Source organism: Lampris incognitus, unplaced genomic scaffold (assembly GCF_029633865.1).
Source record: "Lampris incognitus isolate fLamInc1 unplaced genomic scaffold, fLamInc1.hap2 H_1, whole genome shotgun sequence".
Lineage (NCBI taxonomy): Eukaryota > Metazoa > Chordata > Actinopteri > Lampriformes > Lampridae > Lampris > Lampris incognitus.
In genome coordinates this window covers 1,709,967-1,728,550 of record NW_026611076.1, presented here as the reverse complement: position 1 = coordinate 1,728,550, position 18,584 = coordinate 1,709,967, and the positions used below count along the sequence as shown (strand labels likewise).

Sequence of the window (18,584 nt, the reverse complement as noted above, 5' to 3'; positions counted from 1 at the left end):
CCCCACCTTCTGTAAACCTACTGACCAGTAGGAATGCTTTATTCTAGAGCCAAAGTGGTAATTCTCAGGGATGCACCACATCCTGATATACACTCACCGGCCACTTTATTAGGCACACCTGTCCAACTGCTCGTTAACGCAAATTTCTAATCAGCCAATCACATGGCAGCAACTCAATGCATTTAGGCATGTAGACATGGTCAAGACGATCTGCTGCAGTTCAAACCGAGCATCAGAATGGGGAAGAAAGGTGATTTAAGTGACTTTGAACGTGGCATGGTTGTTGGTGCCAGACGGGCTGGTCTGAGTATTTCAGAAACTGCTGATCTACTGGGATTTTCACGCACAACCATCTCTAGGGTTTACAGAGAATGGTCCGAAAAAGAGAAAATATCCAGTGAGCGGCAGTTCTGTGGGCGAAAATGCCTTGTTGATGCCAGAGGTCAGAGGAGAATGGCCAGACTGGTTCGAGCTGACAGAAAGGCAACAGTAACTCAAATAACCACTCATTACAACCGAGGTATGCAGAAGAGCATCTCTGAACGCACAACACGTCGAACCTTGAGGCAGATGGGCTACAGCAGCAGAAGACCACACCGGGTGCCAGTCCTGTCAGCTAAGACAGGAAACTGAGGCTACAATTCGCACAGGCTCACCAAAATTGGACAATAGAAGATTGGAAAAACGTTGCCTGGTCTGATGAGTCTCGATTTCTGCTGTGACATTTGGATGGTAGGGTCAGAATTTGGCGTCAACAACATGAAAGCATGGATCCATCCTGCCTTGTTTCAACGGTTCAGGCTGGTGGTGGTGGTGGTGTAATGGTGTGGGGGATATTTTCTTGGCACACTTTGGGCCTCTTAGTACCAATTGAGCATCGTGTCAACGCCACAGCCTACCTGAGTATTGTTGCTGACCATGTCCATCCCTTTATGACCACAGTGTTCCCATCTTCTGAAGGCTACTTCCAGCAGGATAACGCGCCATGTCATAAAGCTCGAATCATTTCAGACTGGTTTCTTGAACATGACAATGAGTTCACTGTACTCAAATGGCCTCCACAGTCACCAGATCTCAATCCAATAGAGCACTTTTGGGATGTGGTGGACCGGGAGATTCGCATCATGGATGTGCAGCCGACAAATCTGCAGCAACTGTGTGATGCTATCATGTCAATATGGACCAAACTCTCTGAGGAATGTTTCCAGTACCTTGTTGAATCTATGCCACGAAGGATTAAGGCAGTTCTGAAGGCAAAAGGGGGTCCAACCCGGTACTAGCAAGGTGTACCTAATAAAGTGGCCAGTGAGTGTATATGTACATAATTTAGTTGGAGACGTGACTGTCAGGCCCTCACTTTAAAGACTCCTCAAGTAAAAACTGGTCAACTCACCCCGCTCCCCCTACTGGCCAGCTCATTATTGCAGGAGAACAGCAGCACAAGTGTGAAGATGGATCATGTGTAAGATGTAAAATGTCGTTTCTATGCACGGACAAGTCACGGAGTCTGAATTCACTGGCGCTCCACTGCTGCACTGTGATGTTTTGTCAGGGCTCAGGGCCATGGCATCAATAGGTTTAAACCCCACCGAAAGTCTCTCTTTCAGAATAAGCTGTATTTGCATGCATGAATATGCATAAGCTAAAGAGATGGAGCAAGCCCAGCGAGCACTCCTTCTTCCTGAGGATTAATTTAGGTGAGACCAATAGCATTAACATACAGATACATACCTGGGCATCAGCAAAAGCCACAAAAAGATGCAGGAATTAATTCAGCCCTCTGATTCCACCATCCGCCAATGAACCAAAGAGCTGAATCCATTGTTTCATCCAAGTACTGTGTTCTCCCGCAGAACGTGCTAGCTGGGGACAGACAGGTGTCTCCTAATTAAACTTCTGGTAGCGTTCTTACTCTACAAGTGCTATGTTCTTGCATTGTTCTACAAGCCTGATACAGTTATTTATGTATTTATCTAGCTATTTATTTTACCCCCCTTTTTTCTCCCCAATTGTACTCGGCCAATCGAATGTGTGCATAACTGTAGTCCACTGACTTCCGGTTTCTACTGCAGCGGTTATACCAGTTTCCTGTTTATTGGCGTGTGCTAATGACAATGGCATATTTTTCAGGGTGCCTGCAAGATTTACCATGCATAAATGTCAACCACATGCACACAACTGTCGACACACTTTCACCTGCACCTATCAGCAAACGACCGACCAGAGGAGGCGCTAGTGAAGCGACCAGGACCCACACCCACATCTGGCTTCCCACCCGCAGACACGGCCAATTGTGTCTGTAGGGACACCCAACCAAACTGGAGGTAACACGGGGATTCGATCCGGTGATCCCCATGTTGGTAGGCAACGGAATAGACCGCCACGCTACTCGGATGCCCATGATTCATTTATGTAGTCAGGAAAACAAAATAAGCACTGACAGAGAGACGACAGTGTATGGCTTGGTCCAGATTTGAAATATAAGCAGTTTGTTGTTTCCAAATCTTCCTGACCAGGGCACCTCTACAAATCTTTCCCATTACTATAGCACCCATATAAATCCTTCCCATCCCCATGGCATCCCTATAAATCCTTTCCATCCCCATAGCACCCCTCTAAATCCTTTCCATCCCCATAGCATCCCTATAAATCATTCCCATCCCCATGGCACCTCTAACATCCTTCCCATCCCCATAGCACCCCTATAAATCCTTCCCATCCCCATGACACCCCTATAAATCCTTTCCTGTTGTGGTTACACTGCCCCGAGCTGCCTCCCCGGCACGTTCAAGCCACTCCCCCAAATCGGACGTGCCGGAAACATCCGAGCGCTTGGCTCGCGCTCTGAGGAGACGAGCGCTGCACTGCACCAGGTGTTTGCCATCATCCATCAGGCACGCCTGTGGCAATCAGGCAGCCCTCTACAAGAAGTCTCCTAGAACATCACTCCGTGGTTCGACGTACTGAACCCTGCGGTAAAGCTCTGACAAGCCCTCCAGCGTTCCTTGCCCTCTTACAATTCTGTTTATTCCCCAGTGTCTTATCTTCGTGTCTCTGTTTCCTCCCAAGACTCTTCCTCCGCGACTTCCACGGCTCCCCGCGTTTCCCTCGTCCCCAGCGAACTTCACGTTTCCCCCAGACCTCTCCAGCGATCTCCCCCGTGTCTCCCTAACTGGACCCATCCTTTCGGACTCGACTTCCCGGATCTCGGACCCGGACTTCCTCGGACAACCCCTTTTGGATCAAGGACTGGACTTGCTCGCCAGGTGCACGAACATTATTCAACACCTCCTTTTCATTTACATACCGCACCACACATAGGCTAAAAACACTCACACATAATTTTACAGGCAAACCACTGGACACCACACATCATTTATTCACACATCCCATTAACAGAACGTTTTTTGCACCATACATTCATTCCACTCTATTCCATTTATTATTTAGTGGCAGTATTTGCTATCTCCCCCTCCCCCAATAAAACCGCCTTTTGGATTTTGAACTGTCTGCCTTGGGTTTCGCCACACGGGTCGGGTTCTGGTGCGCGAGCATAACAGAACGTCGGAGCCATTATGGACCCAGGCAAACCCAAGGGGCAGACGGTCCCTGGTCCCCTAAGCCCCAGAGCCCCGTCCCCCTAGAGGCAGTAGTAAGAAGTCACAGCTGCCAACTTGCCTCTCTCCACTCAGAGCTTTCTACTGCCTTCACACAGGTCACCGGAGAGATCAGCGGTCTTCAGGCCGCGACGAGCGCGTTAGATGCCCTCTCCGCGCAGATCGCTAAACTCACTACAGCGGTCTCCAGGATGAGCGACCACCCTGCTCTGGCCCTGGTCCTTGCCCCCAGCTAGGCCTCCGGATTCCCCGTTCCTGATCCCGACGTTCCTCCTCCTCCGAGTCAACCCCCACTGGACCCCCGGTTCGAGCCTAACCTTCCCTGCCCCAAGGCCTTCGGTGGGGAGTTCGAGCTGTGCAGGGGTTTCCATGGTCAGTGTGAGCTCCTGTTCAAACACCAGCCAGCCAGATATAGGACAGGAGACACTAAGGTAGCCCTTGTTATGTCCCTCCTCACCGGCAAAGCCCTCAGCTGGGCCATAGCGGCGGTTGGCCATACCGAGCAGCTCGCCTCGGACTATGGTGCCTTCCGCCGCGAGTTCCGTCTGGTGTTCGACCACCCAGCTGACGGGCAGGACGCTGCCAGCCGCCTCCATTCCATCCAGCAGGGAGCCAGATCAGTGGCAGATTATTCCTAGGAGGTGAGGATACTCGCGGCAGACAGTGGGTGGGATGACACTGCGCTCAAGAGCGCGTACAGGAGGGGGCTGAGCGAGCCCATCAAAGACCTCATCGTTCGGGACCGCCCTGCCTCCTTCAACGAGCTTGTCACCCTGGCCCTCCTGATCGACGAACGGCTGCGGGAGCGGTGCCAGGAACGCGCCCCGCGCACTAGGCCCTCCCATAGACCAACCCCCGTCCGTTTAACCGGTGCCTTCCCTGGGTCGGCGTCCCGCGGGCTCTCTCCAACCTCACTCTCCCCCTCGCAACCCTGGGTGGCTTCTGGATCCAGGCCGGAGGAGGAGCCCATGCAGTTGGGTCGGTCACGGCTCCGGCTGGAGGTTAGGGAGCAGAGGATACGTGACCACCTCTGCCTCTACTGCGGGAGGTCGGGCCACTACATCAAGGCCTGCCCGACTCGCCCAAAAGACCCAGCGAGGGGTGTCCTAGTGAGCCTGACGACCCTTCCTCAGCCCCAGCCCAAGAAGGAGCACAACCAGCTGTTCCCGGTCACTCTCACCTGGGGTAACGACTCACTCTCTGTTGGTTCACTCCTGGATTCGGGGGCGGACGAGTGTTTGATGGACATCTCGCTGGCCCGAAAGGCCGGCGTTCCACTCGTCCCCCTAGAGACACCCCTCACAGCCCAAGCCCTATATGGTCGTTCACTTGGTAAGATCATATACAGCACTCCTTCCCTCACCCTCACTCTTTCGGGTAATCACGTGGAAACTATGCGTTTTTTGGTTTCGCATGTTCCCACAGCGCCCCTGGTGTTAGGAAGACCGTGGTTGGAACGGCACGATCCCCACATCTCTTGGTCTACTGGGCGGATTTTGGGTTGGAGAGTTGCGTGTCATGCCAACTGCCTTCGCTCCGCCCACTCCCCGTCCAGCGGCCTCAGACCCGTGCCTCCTCCCACGGATCTCACTGGTGTTCCTCCCATTTATCACGATTTAGCCCCTGTATTTAGTAAGGACAGTGCACTTTCCCTCCCCCCACACCATCCCTATGATTGCGTCATAGATCTCCTTCCCGGGGCCGCCCTTCCCACCGGTCCGTTGTATAACCTCTCCGTACCAGAGAAGGAGTCTATGCGCAATTATATCAGAGTCCCTGGCCTCAGGAATCATAAGGCCATCGTCTTCCCCGGTGGCAGCGGGCTTCTTTTTTGTGGCAAAGAAGGAGGGCAGCCTGAGGCCTTGCATAGATTATCAACTGTTAAATGACATCACGGTTAAAAATAAATATCCACTCCCCCTTATGAGTTCCACGTTCGAGCCACTCAATCACGCCACGGTGTTCACCAAGCTAGACCTACGGAGCGCATACACCTGGTGCGCATTCGGGAAGGGGATGAATGGAACACGGCCTTCAACACCCACCTAGGGCATTTCGAGTACCTCGTTATGCCCTTCGGCCTCACCAACACCCGGGCCGTCTTCCAGGCGTTGGTCAACGACGTGCTCCGGGACATGCTGAACACGTTCGCGGTAGTGTACCTGGATGACATCCTTGTCTTCTCCAGGAGTGAGGACGAACACCACCAGCATGTCCGCCCCGTCTTCCAACGGCTGCTGGAGAACAGCCTCTTCGTGAAGGCTGAGAAGTGTGTGTTCCACTCCGCCTCCTTGGAGTACCTTGGCCACATCATGGAGAAGGGGCTCGTCCGCACCGACCCCAGGAAGACTCGAGCGGTAGAGGAGTGGGCACGGCCCACTAACAGGACGCAACTCTAGTGCTTCCTGGGGTTTGCAAATTTCTACCGGCGCTTCATCAGGGGGTTCAGCCGTGTGGCCGCCCCCCTCACTGCACTCACCTCCACCCTCCGCCCCTTCTCCTGGACCTCAGAGGCAGGGCCGCCTTCTCGGCCCTGAAGAGGCTATTCACAACGGCTCCGGTGCTCACCCACCCGGACCCGTCCAGGCAGTTCATCGTGTAGGTGGGTGCATCGGACGCGGGCATCGGAGCCGTCCTCTCCCAGTGGTCGGAGGAGGACCAGAAGATCCACCCGTGCGCCGCCTTCTCCCGGCGTTTCAGTCCTGCAGAGAAGAACTATGACATCGGCAACAGGGAGTTGCTGGCTGGCTGTCCACGCCGCCCTAGGGGAGTGGAGACACTCGCTGGATGGAGCAGGGCAGCCGTTCATCGTATGGTCCGATCACAAGAACCTGACCTACGTGCGGACGACTAAGAGGCTCAACCCCAGGCAGGCGCGCTGGGCTCTCTTCTTCAGCCGGTTCGACTTCACTCTCACCTACCGCCCGGGCACCAAGAACGTCAGGGCAGACGCCCTCTCCCGTCTGTTTCCCGAGGGGTCCCCTGACGCCCCAGACACCATCCTTCCCCTGGCCCGGGAGGTGGGTGTGGCCACCTGGGCCATCGAATCGGTGGTGAGAAGGGCCCAGCGCGCCCAGGCAATGGACCCCGGAACCGGCTATTTGTGCCTCCCTCTGTCCGGCCCCAGGTGCTGGAGTGGGGCCTCTTCAGCCGTTTTGCCTGCCACCTTGGTGACCACTGAACGGCGGCCTTCATCCGCAGGGGTTTCTGGTAGCCCACCATGGAGGCAGACACCAGGGAGTTCGTGGCTGCCTGCACCACCTACGCCCGCAGCAAGGTTCTCCATCGCCCTCCAGCAGGTCTCCGGCACCCCCTTCTTGTCCCCAGCCAACCTTGGTCCCACATTGCCTTGGACTTTGTAACTGGCCTGCCCGTGTCCCAAGGCAATGACACCATTCTGACCATTGTCGACCGGTTTTCCAAGGCCGTCCACTTTGTCGCCCTCACCAAACTCCCCTCTGCAGCCGAGACGGCGGACCTTTTTGTCTTCCACGTCGTCCGACCCCATGGGATTCCCCTGGCGATGTCTCTGACCGTGGTCCCCAGTTCACTTCTAAGGTGTGGCAGGCCTTCTGTAAGGGGATTGGGGCCACGGTCAGCCTCTCCTCCGGGTATCACCCCCAGACCAATGGGCAGGCAGAGCGGGCCAATCAAGCCCTGGAGGCGGCTTTGCATTGCGTTACCACCAGCAACCCCGCCTCCTGGAGCAAGTACCTGCCCTGGGTGGAGTACTCGCTCAACTCCATGGAGAGTTCGGCTACCGGTTTGTCCCCCTTCGAGTGTTCCCTTGGCTATCAACCCCCTCTGTTCCCCCATCAGGAGTTGGAGGTGGCGATCCCTTCCACGAGGGCCCAACTCCGCCGATGTCGGCGCATTTGGAAGACAGCCCGGGCCGCTATGTTGCAAGCTAAAGAGCGGGCCCGGCGCAGCGCCAACCGCTGGAGAGTGCCGGCCCCAGCCTATCGACCTGGCCAGAGGGTATGGCTCCAGGCCCAGGACCTGCCCCTCCCTACCCTCAACCGGAAGCTGGCTCCCCGCTACGTCGGTCCCTACACCATCGACCGCATCGTCAACCCATCGGCGGTGCGTCTCCATCTCCCTACCTCACTCAAGATCCATCCCGTCTTCCATGTCTCTCACCTCAGACCGGTAGCCTCCAACCCCCTTTCTCCCCCTCTCCAAGCTACCATGTACCAGGTACCAATACCTGGTGGACTGGGTTGGCTATGGGCCCGAGGACCGCAGCTGAGTTCCCCGGTCCTACCTGGCTGACCCCGCACTCCTGGAGGAGTTCTATCGGGCCCACCCCAACGCTATCGGACGGTCGCCTGGTGTCTCCCGTAGGAGGGGGGCTCCTGTTGTGGTTACACCGCCCCGAGCTGCCTCCGGCACGTTCAAGCCACTCCCCCAGCTCGGACGTGCCGGAAACATCCGAGCGCTTGGCTCACGCTCTGAGGAGACGAACGCTGCACTGCACCAGGTGTTTGCCATCATCCATCAGGCACACCTGCGGCAATCAGGCAGCTCTCTACAAGAAGTCTCCTAGAACACCACTCCGTGCTTCGACGTACTGAACCCTGCGGTAAAGCTCTGACAAGCCCTCCAGCGGTCCTTGCCCTCTTGCAATTCCGTTTAATCCCCAGTGCCTTATATTCGTGTCTCTCTGTTTCCTCCCAATACTCTTCCTCCGCGACTTCCACGGCTCCCCGCGTCTCCCTCGTCCCCAGCGAACTTCACTTTTTTCCCCGGACCTCTCCAGCGATCTCCCCCCGTGTCTCCCTACCTGGACCCCTCCTTTCGGACTCGACTTCTCGGACCCGGACTTCCTCGGAAAACCCCTTTTGGATCACGGACTGGGCTTGCTCGCCAGGTGCATGCACATTATTCAACACCTCCTTGTCATTTACGTACCGCACCACACATAGGCTAAAAACACTCAAACATAGTTATACACGCAAACCATTGGACAAAGCACATGGTTTATTCACACATCCCACTAACAGAACGTTTTTTGCACCATACATTCCCCCTACTCTATTCCATTTATTATTTAGTGGCAGTATTTGCTATCTCCCCTTCTTGTTATTCCCCTCCCCCAATAAAACCGCCTTTTGGATTTTGAACTGTCATTCTGTGTCTGTCTGCCTTGGGTTTCGCCACACGGGTCGGGTTCTGGTGCGCGAGCATAACATTTCCATCCCCATAGCACCCCTATAAATCCTTCCCATCCCCATGGCACCCCAAACAGTAATGCAGCACCTCATAGGCCTATTACAGCCAAGCACAATTATCACTCATTTGTGTGTAGGCATACATTTGCATTAGAGACAGATATATACATCAGGTTGTCAACATGTTTGTTGTTGGCAAGACATTCAAGTCCCCCATAAGGGCTGCAGAGAGGGCCTCTAGATGACTTGGGCTCAGGAGGAGTTACCTGTGGGCCAGTGCTGCTGGGACACCAGCCAGGGCCTGATCCACCCTGTTTGGGTCGTCTGAGAGAGGGTGTGTGAAAGACCCCAAAACACCCGAGGACCTCAGGAAAGATCACTGATGATGTGTCCCAGGGCATCCTAGGACGTACCTTTAAGTCACTGGCAATGGATTCATGTGGGACAGTCACCCAGTTTAAACAACCACCTAGATGGAAAGGCTGAGAAACTGTCTCTTTGTGCAAGGGGGTATCGTGGACAGTGCAACCGAGTTCTGTTGTCCTTTTCTAATAATCGCACTGTCTCATCTTGTTCTTAACACAGGTGAGGGAGGTGGAATATGAATGCTCACATGGAGCAGATGTGGAGTGTTAAAAGCATCGTGATAGGTGTCCCGGTAGTATGGTTGTCGGGCATCCTTACAGACACAAATGGCCGTGTCTGTGGGTGGGAAGCCGGGTGTGGGTATGTGTCCTGGTCGCTGCACTAGCGCCTCCTCTGGTTGGTCGGGGTGCCTGTTCGGGGGGGAGGGGGAACTGGGGGGAATAACATGATCCTCCCACGCGCTACATCCCCCGGGTGAAACTCCTGTCAGGTGAAAAGAAGCTGCTGGTGACTCCACATGTATCAGAGGAGGCATGTGGTAGTTTGCAACCCTCCCTTGCTCGGCAGAGGGGGTGGAGCAGAGACCGGGACGGCTCGGAAGAGTGGGGTAATTGGCCAATACAAATAGGGAGGAAAAGGGGGCAAAAAAATCCAAAAAAAGAAAGCATCTGTGAGAGGAGGCAGGGTAGGATAGTTGCGTCCCACAAGCAGCCAAAAGCGTCTCAGCGGAGTCCATCTTGTTTTAGCGTCAGTCCTTTCAGAGTAGAGCGCATCTTGTTATAGCGTTACAGTACGTCTTGTTTTTAGCGTCAGTACTGCCAGATTACAGCGCGTCTTGTTTTAGCGTCAGTACTGTCCGAGTACAGCGCGTCTTGTTTTAGCGTCAGTACTGTCCGAGTACAGCGCGTCTTGTTTTAGCTTCAGTACTGTCAGATTACAGTACATCTTGTTTTAGCGTCAGTACTGCCAGATTACAGTACGTCTTGTTTTAGCGTCAGTACTGTCCGAGTACAGCGCGTCTTGTTTTAGCGTCAGTACTGCCAGATTACAGCGCGTTTGTAACTACGAGTTCATCCTTGAGTTTTGGACAAACTTGATGCTTGAAGCTGTGGGGGAGTAGTTCTCATTCATGGGAGGGAAATACCAATGTGAAGTTGCCCTTCAGCTTCCTTCAGTGGCAGTTATTCAGTTAAAAAGCTGCGGAACTTCTGGATGAAAAAAGGAAACCTCTCAGTGTATGTTTAGTTTAGTTTAGTTTTGTTTTGTTTTGTTTCGTTCGGTTTGGTTTGTGTGTTTTGTTGTTTTCTGGCCGTCCTGTCTTACCACAGCCTCGGTGCGGAATGGATTTTGTCATTTGTTTTCGATATGTTGTCATTGTTCCCTTGCACATTTATGCTAGGTTCGTTCAAATGGTGAAAATGTGAAGAAGGTTCAGTCCGCCACAAGTCACCCGCCATCTGTCGTCTGTAGGGCAGATCAATCGTCTGTAGGGCAGATCATTCGTCTGTAGGGCAGATCATTCACACATACCACCTGCTCCTGTCATGAGCAGATGGTATGGGAGCAGCACCTTGTCCTGTGGTGACCACCGCAGCTTCACACACCTCAACACAACAACTGCACCTTCACACACAGCAGCAGACCTTCACACACACCCTCACACAACCACCGAACCTTCACACACACCCTCACACACAGCAGCAGAGCCTGGTGGTCAGACCTTCACACACAGCAGCAGAGACTGGTGCTCAGACCCCATCCCACTGCACACCACAATGAACAACCAACATTTCAAAAGATATGAAAAGTTAATGTTTAATGTTCACAATTTGATCTGATACTTCATCTGGAGGCGTAGCTTCCACAGACACCGCCTTTCAGCCCAGCACGCAACAGGCTACCAGAGCGTCTAGATGTTTCTCCTTGACGTTCATTGCGAAGCCTTCACCTTCCTGGTCATCGAGGTAGCCCCATCGTTGGTGCCATAAACAGGCACGTCCCCAGTTAAGACCCTGCACTTCCAGATGCTCGTGTAGGACCATAAAACTCTCTCCACGCAATGGCCGAGTGGCAAACTAAGAGAAGCAGTAGAAGTCCTGGAGGAACGCTGGGTTTCTGAGCTGGCTGGATGGGTCAGAGGGATGACGCCACAACTGTTCAAATTGACTTGCTGCACCAACAGTGTTGTATCTCCCTTAGAGTATTGACCAACTTATACTGCTAGGTTACAACATAAAAGTCGGGAGAGGGATTCGAAATTTGCCGTCATGACAGCCGGTGGTTTTATTATACAACAACCGTTACATGACACTCCAAGGGATCCGTAATATCAATACACTGATCCGCCTATAGGTGGCAGCAACGGACCAGGTATAATCACAATATATAACATCTCCTCCCCACTTAATGAACATGTGACATCACTAATATCAGAACAAACACCTGTAACCAATAAACCACTATCATAACATGTAAACACTATGTTGTCCATGGTAACTGAAATATCTCAAATCCCTAGAATCAAAACTGTTCAATTACCAATAATATAATTAACAGTCCCCCTTACTCCCAGTGACAAGCAACAATATTACTTTTTTTTAACTAAGGAAATGAGGTGGACTACTCAGACCCTTCCATAACCCTGGGGATTATTCTGCCTCATTCTTCAGGGTGTGGCTACTATAAATCTAGGCGTTTAGGAGACCGCCGTTCTCTCTGGGGATACCGGCAGTTAGCACCAGCTTCTGGCGGATCTACAAGGGGTGCAACAGGGACATACGTCAGTGTGGAGCATGATGACAGTTCTGTCTCTGAAACTGCTTAAGAGATGGGCCCAGAAGAAGCAGTTTCTGTGTGACCTGGTGCATTCTGGGTGAGGATGGGTTGGGCTGGGTTGTCCTGCTCATATGGCTCAGCACAGACCACTGGTAGTGGTGATGTAGTGTTCTCAGACGCTGTTTCTGCAGCAAGCAGTTGGTCTGTGTGTCTCCTCCAGACGGTGTCCTCAGTTGTCCGGACTGTATAGGACACAGGCACTGTCTGTGCCAGGACGGTGGCTGGCACCCATTTTGGTCTGGTGTTATAGTTGCGTGCCAGTACACTGTCACCTGGGAAGAAAACCCTTTCTTTTGCTTTATGTTGGCGTTGTTGAACCTGAGTTTGTTGTTTCAGGTGAACAGTCTCTTTGGTCATTGGTGGTTTTAGGAGGTCGAGGTTGGTGCGGATTTGTCTCTTCATGAGCAGTACCGCAGCAGCAGCTCTTGTGATTGCATGGGGCACATTTCTGTAAGACAGCAGGAAGTTGTTCAGCCTCTGGTGGAGAGAGCCTTGGCCCTGAGAAGCCCTCAAAGTGTGCTTCATGCTCTGAACAAATCTCTCTGCCAATCCATTAGTAGATAGGAGATAGGGAACAGAGCGGATGTGTTGCACTCCATTTACCAGCTGTTCTGGGAAGCCAAACCGACTGAACATTTCCCCAAGTTTCTCGATGGTTTTCTCAGCTGTTGTTGATGTCATTATGGCCACTTCTGGCCACTTGCTGTGAGCATCAACTGCCACCAGAAACATCCTCTCCTCGAACGGGCCAGCAAAATCAATGTAGACACACTGCCAGGGTCCCTCTGGCCATTCCCATGGGTGGAGGGGGGCTGGCTGTGGCATGCCGCGCACCTGCTGACAAGATGGATATGTTCTCTAAGTCTCTTCTATTTGCCCATCCAGCCCACGCCACCAGAAGTAGCTCCTGGCGAGTTCTTTCATGCGGACCATTCCGCTGTGGCCTGCATGTACCTGCTGTAGTAGCCTTTTTCGCAGCGTGGGTGGAATAATCACTCTGTGTCCCCATAGGAAACATCCTGCCTGCACAGAGAGCTCATTCCTTCTTGCTAGGTATGGTTTTAGCTCTGGAAGGTTCCCACTCCTGCCACTGATCACAACATCTATCAGTTTGGACAGCACAGGGTCATTTCGGGTGTGTCATTTCACTTGAGTAGAAGTGATGGGACCCTCCTCCACTTGCCTGACATAGAAAATGCTAGCCTGCTGTGGCTCACCATGGTCAACCGGCAGGGGCAGCCTAGAGAGACTGTCGGCATTTGCATGCAGCTCCGACTTGCGGTATTTGATGTCGTAGTCATGGGCGCACAACAACAAGGCCCATCTTTGCATCCAACTAGCTGCCAAGAAAGGAATACCAGTATGGGGCCCGGAAATTGTTGTCAGGGGACGGTGGTCTGTCAGAAGGACACATTTCCTCCCAAAGAGATATTGGTGAAATTTTCTGACTCCAAACACAATTCCCAGCGCTTCTCGTTCAATTTGCGCATAGTTGGAGTTCCCACTCCATAAGGGGAAGCATCACATGCGAGTTGTAAGGGCAATGTGGGGTCAAAGTGTGCCAGCGTGTCAGACTCAAGCAGCACCTTTTTTGTTTGCGCAAAGGCAGCCTCACACTGTTCAATCCATTTCCATGCCTCACCATGGCACAGCAGCTGGTGAAGCGGTCGCTGCAGAGAAGAGAGGCTCGGTATGAATTCCCCATATTAGTTTAGGAGCCCGAGATAAGCGCGTAGTTGACTCACATTATGAGGCGTCGGTGCTTCCACGATCGCTTTGATTTTGGATGGAGCTTTGTGTAAGCCCTCTGAATCTATTACGTGACCCAAATACTCTACTGCAGACTGGAACAACTCACACGTTGATCTGCGGACCCTGAGTCCATATTCTTCCAGCCGCTGCAGTGTGGCGTCCAGATTTTCCAGGTGCTCTTGCTCTGTCTTCGCAGTGACCAGTATGTCATCCAAGTAGCATTGGACACCAGCCAAGCTGCTCAGTATCTGGTCCATCGCACGCTGGAAGAGAGCCGGGGCCGATGTTATTCCAAAGGGTAGCATGCAGTATTGGTAGAGGCCCTTGTGAGTGACTTGTGAGCAGCTCTCTCGACTTCTCATCGACTTGCATCTGGAGGTAGGCTTGTGCGAGGTCAATTTTGCTGAATTTTTGTCCTCCAGCCAATCCAGTGAAAAGCTCCTCAATGTGGGGCAGTGGATATTGTTCAGCCTCAAGCACTGGGTTTATGGTGACTTCGAAGTCGCCGCAGATTCTCACCAAATTATCCTTTTTTTATAACTGGCACGATTGGAGTGGCCCAGTCACTCTGGCTGACAGGATGCAGCACTCCCCTATTGACCGAGGATTCCAGCTCGGCTTCCACTTTTGGCTTTATTGCGTAGGGAACTGGTCTGGCTTTCATGAACCTTGGTTTGCTATCCGGCTGAATGTTCAGTTTAACTGTTTTGTCTTTCATTGTTCCCAGTTCCTCCTTGAACACATCTGCATGTTTGTTCAGAACCGTTGTCAGACGTTTTTCACCTTTGCACACCATACGAATTGCAGGCCAGTCCAGTGTGAGCTCCTCCAGCCACAACCGACCCAGCAGAGATGGAAAGTTACCTTTGACTACATACAATGGTAGTTTAGCTGTCTGGCCATTCACCAGGACTGGGACATTGACAACGCCTTTTGTTCGCACTGACTCGCCGGTGTATGTTTTCAGTTTGAGGCTGGTTGGTTGTAATGGAAGGTGCTGCAAGGTTTTTTTGTAAACAGCATACGACACGTTTGGGACAGCTGCACCGGTGTCAATTTCCATGCGCACTGGTTTCCCCTCCAGCAGTGGAGTTTCCCAATATCCATCTGGACCTCCCTGCACTGACAGTACATACACTGATGCCTCATCAGATGAGCTGTTGGGCTCAGCGGTGGTGTGGCTTGGTTCCACACTGTGTACAGACCGTCTCTTTTTGAATTTGGGCATTGGCTATTTGGTTACTTGCCTTGGGTTTCTGTCAGCTCCCTTACTTCTGCAAGCGCGTTCCAGGTGCCCCTTTTTTCAACACTTCCTGCAATCCACATCCTTATTCCCAACAATCAGCTGCAAAATGTCCTGTTTTGTCGCATCGGTAACATTTTTGATGAGCCCACTTGTCCTCGGTGGAGACCCGGTGTAGTTTACCATTTGCACTGAGGTGTGCTGAGCCTCCCTGGTAGCTAGCTCCTTTGACACAGCAATCTCGACAGCTTTATCCATGTGAGTGAACCTTCAGTTAGCAGACGTTTCTAAGTAGCCTCACTCCTCAGCCCGCACATGAGTCTGTCTCAAATGGTGTCATTCAGCACATCATTGAATTCACCATGCTCTGCCAGCCTCCTCAGTGCAGCCACAAACACTTACACTCTCCCCTTACTCTTGGTTCCTTTTATGGAAACGAAAACGTTCTGCAATTACCAGTGGCTTGGGTGAGAAATGGGCCGTCAACGTAGGCACTATGCTAGCGTAGCTTTTAGTCCCAAGCTTGGCTGGCTGGACCAGGCAACGCAGCACACCAAAAGTTTTCGGCCCCATTACACTCAAGAACGTTGGCACAATCTTCTCATCTGCAATCCCATTTGCTTGAACAAAGTATTCAAAATGTTCTTTGTAAGAGCGCCACTGCTCAGTATTTTCATCAAAGGGGCCAATGCTCCCAATCATCCCCGCCATTTTCACCTCGTTCGCCGTTTTTTTCACAAGTATCTTACCTCTGCCGACACTGCAGCCTCTGACGATGAAGCTAACTTGCTAACCTGCTAGCTTCCAGCTTTCTCAGCAACAGTCCGGCTCAGAATCTTCAAAACCAGCGGAGAAACACACGCGGATGTCGAATAAGATCCTTGTCGCCTCTTTGTTGTATCTTCCTTAGAGTATTGCCCAACTTAGACTGCTAGGTTACAACATAAATCTGTCGGGAGACGGATTCGCAATTTGCCGTCATGACAGCCGGTGGTTTTATTATACATCAACTGTCACATGACACTCCAAAGGCACCCGTAATATCAATACACTAGTCCGCCTATAGATGGCAGCAACGGACCGAATATAACAAATATAACAAACAGGTCGGCTGCCAGTGCCTTTGCTGGGTCAGAGCCTTTCTCTCTTTTCTCACACACTCACACAGACCACACACGACCCCCTAAAATAACACAAATCCATGTGAAGCTGAGGAGAGATTAGAGCTCCATAAAAAGCCACATAAAGAGAAAAGTAAAAGCAAAAGCCCCATCACCCTTTGGAACCAACCCGAGACCTGGGAATGATCAGCAGGGCTCCATCTGCGGATGTTAATCGCGTCACCACTCCATGCGTGACTACATCTAAAGGTAGTTGTCCATTGTACTGTCTGATTTTTGGGCTTTCTGAAGCTGTTTGCTTGGGGTGCTGCATGTGGTGTTAATGGCTGACAAGTTCTTTTTGGTCTCTGAACTGTGGTAAATCGGTCTTTTATAGTTTTTTTTTAACTGTCTGGTGAGACAGGGCGAATACACTCTGAAAGTAAGAGCAAGTGGTTTGCTGATGGGAAGTTAAGTATGCTGGCACTGTTACCCACAGCAACCATATACATTCTCACAGAAGCTAAATGATGCTAACACCATTGCTGGGCACACCACTTAGATTGTACAATAGGCATACATATATATTGTGTATTTTTTATCTGATGACTGTTAAATCATAGATTGAAATCAAGTATTAAATGTTTTATATTGTGAACATATCGTCTGAATATGAGATAAGCAGATTCTGCAGCACCAGGGGATGTATACTGCGACATCCACTTTGGGTACTGCAGCTCTAGAGGAGCTCAGCCAAAATATTTTGTTCCCCTTATTCTGTAAAGAGGCTACAAGTGACTGACTGTTTACATCCCACACTTCCCTACCGGAACCTCCGTTTCCGCCTACAGTGGCATCCCACAGTACTGTTTTGCCCGCTAGCTCCCCCCACTGACCTCATCTGTCATTAACCCACTCAGCAGGAGTGTTCCCCATACAGACTATTATGAGGCACCGTGTTATGGTCGCGCACCAGAACCCGACCCGTGTGGCAAAACCCAAGGCAGACAGACACATGACTTCAAAATCCAAAAAGGCGGTTTCATTGGGGGAGGGGAATGTATGGTGCAAAAGCGTTCTGTTAGTTGGATGTGTGAATAAACTATGTCTGGTGTCCCGTGGTTTGCGCGTATAACTATGTGTGAGTTTTCTTAGCCTATGTGTGGTGCGGTATGTAAACGACAAGGAGGTGTTGAAATAATGTGCGTGCACCTGGCAAGAAAGTCGAGTCCGTTATCCAAGAGGGGTTGTCCGAGGAAGTCCGGGTCCGAGAAGTCGAGTCCGAAAGGAGGGGTCCAGGAAGAGGGACACGGGGGGAGATCGCTAGAGAGGTCCGGGGAAAAACGTGAAGGTCGCTGGGGACGAGGGAGACGCGGGGAGCCGTGGAAGTCGCGGAGGGAGAGTCGCAGGGTTCAGTACGTCGAAGCACGGAGTGGTGTTCTGGGAGACTTATTGTAGAGGTCTGCCTGATTGCCGCATGTGTGCCTGATGGATGGTGGCAAACACCTGGTGCAGTGCAGCGCTCGTCTCCTCAGAGCACGAGCCAAGCTCTCGGATGTTTCCGGCACGTCCGAGCTGGGGGAGCGGCTTGAACGTGCCGGGGAGGCAGCTTGGAGCGGTGTAACCACAACAGGACCCCCCCCCCCCTCCTACGGGAGACACCGGGCGACCGTCCGATGGCGTTGGGGTGGGCCCGATAGAACTCCTCCAGGAGTGCGGGGTCGGCCAGGTAGGACCGGGGAACCCAGCTGCGGTCCTCGGTCCCATAGCCAACCCAGTCCCCCAGGTATTGGTACCCACGCCCCCGGCGGCGTACGGCGAGCAGCCGGTCGACATACCAGACCATGTTACCACCGTCGAGGACCCTGGGGGGTGGAGGAGCTTGGACAGTGAGCTGGAGGCTACCGGTTTGAGGCTCGAGACATGGAAGACGGGATAGATCTTGAGTGAGGTATAGGGAGATGGAGACGCACCGCCGATGGGTTGACGATGCGAACGATGGTGTAGGGACCGACGTAGCTGGGAGCCAGCTTCCGGTTGAGGGTAGGGAGGGGCAGATCCCGGGCCAGGAGCCATAACCTCTGGCCAGGTCGATAGGCCGGGGCCGGCACTCTCCACCAGTTGGCGCTGCGCAGGGCCCGCTCTGTAGCTTGCAACATAGCGGCTCGGGCGGTCTTCAAAACGCGCCGACATCGGCGGAGATGGGATCTCGTGGACGGGACCACAACCTCCAACTCCTGACGGGGGAACAGAGGGGGTTGATAGCCAAGGGAACATTCGAAGGGGAACAAACCGGTAGCCAAACTCTACATGGAGTTGAGCGAGTACTCCACCCAGGGCAGGGACTTGCTCCAGGAGGCGGGGTTGCTGGTGGTAACGCAACGCAAAGCCGCCTCCAGGGCTTGATTGGCCCGCTCTGCCTGCCCATTGGTCTGGGGGTGATACCCGGAGGAGAGGCTGACCGTGGCCCCAATCCCCTTACAGAAGGCCTGCCACACCT

The 18,584-nt window shown here is 52.7% G+C and overlaps 1 protein-coding gene across 1 annotated transcript in view; it reads right to left on the bottom strand.

Moving 5' to 3' along the window:
* Positions 1-18,584, bottom strand: part of LOC130131961 (cholecystokinin receptor-like) — a 49,392-nt gene that overhangs the window by 13,864 nt on the left and 16,944 nt on the right. The gene's annotated exons all lie outside the window — the stretch shown is intronic.